At 44.5% G+C, this 6,000-nt stretch overlaps 1 long non-coding RNA gene across 2 annotated transcripts in view; it reads right to left on the reverse strand.

The window, feature by feature from the left end:
* Positions 1-1,331, reverse strand: part of LOC127021133 (uncharacterized) — a 122,108-nt gene extending 120,777 nt beyond the window's left edge. For both annotated transcript variants that reach the window (XR_007767171.1, XR_007767170.1), the window contains exon 1: positions 1,286-1,331. This is a non-coding gene — a long non-coding RNA (uncharacterized LOC127021133). The remainder of the gene's footprint in view (positions 1-1,285) is intronic.
* Between the last annotated feature and the right edge of the window lie 4,669 nt (positions 1,332-6,000).

The raw sequence follows: 6,000 nt of genomic DNA on the forward strand, positions 1-6,000 counted from the left end.
CTGTTGCTGTCATTAACTACTCAGAGAAGAAAAATCAAGTGTTATAATTGCATGAAGTCTCGGGAAATCACAAAATCCCAAGCAAATTCATCTCTCTACTTTGACTACATTTTTAAAAATGTAGCACATGAGAAACGGCGATTGCGAAAAGCCACTTATGTGCAAAAAACCAACAAACCCCCACACCTGCTGTCTGCCACAACCCTTCGGTTACCTCAAGCAGTTCGTCCTGGCCACCAGATACTGCAGTCAGAGGCGACTCCAAATTGATCTCAGACTTAACAATATTCATTAATAACAGACTAGACAGTGCCCATGTTCAGACTAGGCATCTGGTTTGAATACAGGGAATTTGCTTTTCCCATGCACTGCATTACATATTTATACTGAAATAAAAGCTTTTTTTTCCTCCCCACTTCTTCTAAGGTAATTGACAGATGGATCCGATTCAGAAAAAAAGTAATAAATGCATTCAAATAGTTTCTACCCATGCTGCTTTGCCTAGGCTTCAAATATTTTATTACACAAGGTTCTATGTACATTTTTTTTAAATTAGTTAAAGTTCATGCAGCTTTTCATGTGAGATTTTCTTTTAAAAAACTCTAGCCTTCTGAAGCAATAGTTTCTCTGCAATCAAGTCAAAAACCCAACATAGCTTTCACTGTACTAATAATGAAAGTCTTATGTGCAAAGACAAGTTCCTTTCAAGTAAAAATAAAGTGTGTTTTCATTACATCATATATCCAAAACCATAATACTCTGTTGGTCACCCAGGCAGGAGCTGCCTGAGTTAGAAGTTGGTTCAAGGCAGGTTTTCATAGCCACCAGGTGTGAGTGATATCTGAGCATCCAAGGTTCATTTCTGAGAGCAACAGTGAAAACAATGCTCGGAAAAAAAATAAACTTCCTACTTGCACGGTGGGGAGGAGGAGACAAAACAGTTTTAGGGGGACTTCGCGTCAGTATTTGCCAATATATGCTCTTTCACCAGTACAAGGCTCAAGAAATCTCAAGTCACAGCCGCCATCAGCTCCACCACACAAATCTACCAAAGCTTCCTGAAGACACTGACTGCTTGTAAAGCAACACCTCCAGCCCTACAGACCACGGGTCCCAGAGGCAGTCCGGCTAAGAACAGAAAACTTCAGCAAAGCCGTTACTGCTGAAATTACTTACATTGCACAAGGTCATTTCATTAAAGACACATGGAATTAAAGTTATCCTTTGATTCCTACAACTGCAGAGAAGCTTAACCAGGTAACCATAGCTGGAAACCCAAACATACCTTACTCCGATTAGAGCAGCTCCTTCTCTCCACCATTCCAGTGCCATTCATACTAAGCAGCCTCAGCTGCTCTACCCTTACATATATACACTCCCTCCTACCCATAAGACATCTCACATAAATTGCCTGATGCCTTACTCCTGTGTAGTGTTTGGTAATGCAGATCCCACCAACGAGTTGTGCTCCAACAGCTGATGCTTGTATCGCCAGCCAGCAGGCACGAAGAGCAGCTAGGTCTAGGTTACCGTCCTCACCTCTGAAGCAGGCCTTTGCTATGAAAGACCTCCTAGAAGAAGCAGCAATAAGACTAGAGGAATCCCTACATCCCAGAAGTGCAAAATCCAAAATGAGTTCCTTTATGCATCAGGCTCAAACATCAGAAGTGCACCAGAGAAACTTAAAGCATGAGTCTTCTTTACTTCCTGAAAAATAGCTAGCTATTCTTGTCTTTACCGCTTTTCTCTTTCCTCATCGTTCATCATTAGACATCTTACAGCAATGGCCAACCCTCAGCTCTCAGAAGATCTAGCAGAGAGTGGGCTGCTCGCTGCGTCACTTAGCTGCAGCTGAATAAAGCATTCTTCCTCCTCAAGTCTGTACAAGTCCTAATGACGCTTCCAGTTGGAAATAGCTAGATTTTCTCCTTGGAATAACTCAACCCACAGAAAACTTGCTGCAAAGGATCGATTACAGAATCACAGAACTGAGGCTGGAAGGCATGTCTGGAGATCATCCAGTCCAACCCCCCTGCTCAAGCAGGGTCACCTAGAGCAGAGGGTCCAGGACCATGTCCAGCTGAAAATCTCCAATCTCTCTGGGCAACCTGTGCCCGTGTCTGACCGCCCTCACAGTGGAAAAAGATTTTTCTTGTGTTTAAGCAGAATTTCCTGGATTTCAGGTTGTGCCCATTGCCTCACATTCAAGGGCTCACCGAGAAGACAGAACGCACGTGTGTAAGCAGATCTCACCGCTTTCATGGGGCGAGCTCTCCCTTACAGGCAAGCGTGCTCCCGGGTTTGGTTATATTTGCTATTAATTGTGAAGAGCTGAATTTGAACAATTCATTTATGTTAATGTTATCTGCTCAGGGGTGCAGAGGCTGTTTTGTACGTGCATTTTTTTATTCAGACGAGCATCACCACACAACTCTTCCCCAAACATGTGGTTATTGTATGGAAAAGGTTCTGGAGATGTTGGTAAGCAGTCACGCAAATGCTGACTGGGCATCCTAGCAGCGTTGTCGTGAGGGCTACAATGAGCAACAAGGACTCACTGTGAAAAGTATTTTGAGGTTTATCTGTATATTGTTCTCTTTTACATGAATTTTTTTCAACAATACCTATAATCAGAGGGGTGATAATTAGTTCACACACTCTAATCTAGTTAATGTTCCCTATACTCCCCACGCCTTTACGGTAAGCTAGCAACAAAAGCCGTGCATGAGATGTGGAGGGGAAGTCACTCAAATTGACTGCCACGGCCACCTCCCTCCTGCCTGGCGGGGCTCTTCCAGCCGGGAGTAAGCACAGTATCACAACATAAAGCATTAGACATGCTCTGGAAACCCTTTGCCCAGCTGCTCATTAGTACTGCATTAGTCTGTAAACTCAAGCGCAAAACGCCTAGTTCAAGTTGCTCTTTCTTGATGTACTTGAAAGGTCCTGTGAATTTATGGCAGGATAATGCGGAGCACAGCACCTATTTATGAGTTGATCATTTGTACAAAACCCCCCTCAAAGCACCGAAGGTTACCATTCGACCAAGAGCTGCACTTAGCTGCTCAGAGGGCAAGAAAGCCAAGTATATGAAAGTTAAAAGCATTAATAAAAGTGTGACTTATAAATTACTTCATCTTTGTCACCCTTTTTGAAATGGGGTGAGAGAGGCCAGGGTAAATTTATTTTTTAAGTGCTTTCTGAGACCTGCAAGGGTCAGCCCTGAAATGCTGTACTCTATAAATCATTCCATGCGTATCTGATAGATGCGAGTGCATCATAACATTAACAAATATTGATTTGTTTATCATTTGCAACTGTTTATAGCTAAACAGCAGACTTTATAACATTTGTAGGGAGAAAGAAACTTTAATCTGTGACAATGCAGAAGAGAAGCTGCCTCGGCTGCGGGAGAAAAGAGCAACCAATGTTATTCTGTCACCCGACTGCCAGCTCAGTGTACGTGTTACAGTCATATTATGAAACCAGTTATTTCACAAAATGACTAGAATTTCCAGGCGTTTCTTGAAACAACTTGTATCGCTGCTAAGAACCACAGCGAAACCTTGCATTACGGGTGCTCGGTTGAATCACGGCCAACGAGAAGGCGAAAGCAGAGCCTGCAGCGGGTAACCGGCGCGCAGATGTAAATGCCGCAGGACAAAACTTTGGTCGGAGAACCAAGGATGGCTGTTCTTCCCCCTCCCAGGGCAGCCTCCCCGTCCTGGCGTGGCTCCAGTCTGCCGCGGCACGCAGAGCCCGGCACCGGGGACGGGCGCCATCGCCCTTCCCGGACTGCCGTGGGGCAGGCACCGCCCAGAGCCATCCCCCCCAGACCTGCCCAGCACGACGGGCGGGTGTTACCGAACACAGCGGTCCACACCACCCATGCCTCTAGTGCCAAGGTAATTACGGGTCCTGTGACATCACCCTGTGACATTACACAGTCTGGAATGAAACACGAGATGGCTTGCAGTGGTATGTATCCATGTATACCTGCATCTCTCTGTGTATGTCTCTCTTAGTCAAGAGTGTCCAATAGCCATCTATAGGCACTTCAGGTAACGTTGCCCTATGGTTTCCATACGTTTTATGGAGTTACCAAAATCAGTCATTTCACAGAATGACTGAAGGTAGACCTCAATCCGTGGAACATTTTATATAAAAGACCCTGGCGACGTAACAAGGACACATTTTACAGTCCCTCTGGCCTGCTAACACTGATCAGGGCCACCAACACATCTGACCCCAGGTTTCTGGCCGAAATCAGTGACACAGGAATAAGAATCAGCCCCTGGAGCCCTCCGAGCTGTCCGGCGGGCACGGAGCATCGTTATCGTCACCGGCCCACCACCGAGCACCAGAGCCCAGGAACTGATCTTACATCATCGCACCCTGCAAGGTTACAGACCTGACAAAACGTGGCAACATCAACTGCTCTGTATTTTCCTTAGTTTAACATCATACAGCAGGTTGTAAGTGCAGGGAAGACACGTGGAGCAACAGGAGCAGGTTTGAAAAAACTACAATAAAAATCTCATTAACCTAATGAGGGAGACAAACTATCTGGCAAATCTCTTCCTGATGCTTTAAATCATTAGATATTAGGGTAAAAACCAAACTTTTTCATTAAGCAACTACAATAAAAACTGGGTTGTTTTCTCTCCCCACCTTCTTTTTTTAAATAGCACGACTCTTTGCTTCTATTTATTTTTGGAATTTGACAGGCTCGATAACCGATTTCTATGCAGAACCACCCACCATTCACACCTCAGAAAGCTAATGAAGTATAATAAAATTGCCCCAGGAGACACGTATATGGAGACAGGCACAAACTTTTCAGGAGAATACTAGGTATGATTTCTTCAGGTGGGAAAGTGAAATTATGTAAGATAAATGAAAACAAAATCAAATAAACACCACCCATTAGTAGTGAAACTCAGTCTGCAAAGGACATGCACCTTCTTTCCTGTGCAGCAGTCAGCATCAGCTTCTACTATGGGTTAAAAAAAACTTCTCAGCTTCCCATGCAGGAAAAAAGATGAAGAGTAACAATACCAGATTAAATGGAACTGTACCAAACAGTAACCAACAGCCTGTAACGTGCATGGAAATAGAAATAACCATTCAGACAGAGGGCATGAATGCAACATCTCTTATCCTGAGGGTTCCCCGAGTGCTTTTCGGGGGCTGCATTCCCACTGATAGAGAGATTTTTCTCCTGGCTGCGTTATCACACCGTGATACTTTCCATCGCAAAATGCTGGAGAGTGGGTCTCTCAAACAGAAGGGTTTGAGACCAACGTCGTCCTCTCAGAATAACAAACTCTATTAAATTGAAACTCACGGAGATGTCAGTGTGCACACACCCTCACTCACCAAAGCTTTAGGTAGCTCCAAACTAAGTATTTGGTTATTTCCCTGGGAGAAGGTTATGCTGTATTCGCAGTGGTACCTATTTGCAAATAAACACTGGTAAATTTGCTAAATCCAGGTGTTTTAGGAATCTATTCTTCAAGCTTAGTGGAACTGAGCCCTCAAAACCTAAGCAATTCTTGTAGTAAAACAGCTAAATCAAGACCTTCTGAAACCCAAAGAGCAAAATCTGGAAATGCAGAAATAGCAACAAGTCCCCTATCCAGCTGGCGTCTCTGGTAAGAGCACCCATGGGCTTCCAAGGAGCAGAATTAAAGCCTCGTTTACATTTGAATAGCAAAGTTAGATCGTATTGTACCTGGTAGTGCTGAAGTCCTACATCTCTTACGTAATGCCCTATCCGCTCGTGAAAAGGCTTCATTCTTCTTGGGGAAAACGGCAGCACAAGCCCCAAAATAACCACTGCCGTTTCAGGCAACGGGAGTTTGGCTGCGCTGCCTTGCAACTGGCCATGGCCATCCTCGGGATTTGCACTGGTTGATTTACAGGCAGCACATTGAAAACCACAGGGTTCCGGGCTGGAAAGTGATAATGCTCGAATTGGCTTAATATCCCGGAATTATG

This window comes from Gymnogyps californianus, chromosome 12 (assembly GCF_018139145.2).
Source record: "Gymnogyps californianus isolate 813 chromosome 12, ASM1813914v2, whole genome shotgun sequence".
Classification (NCBI taxonomy): Eukaryota; Metazoa; Chordata; class Aves; order Accipitriformes; family Cathartidae; genus Gymnogyps; species Gymnogyps californianus.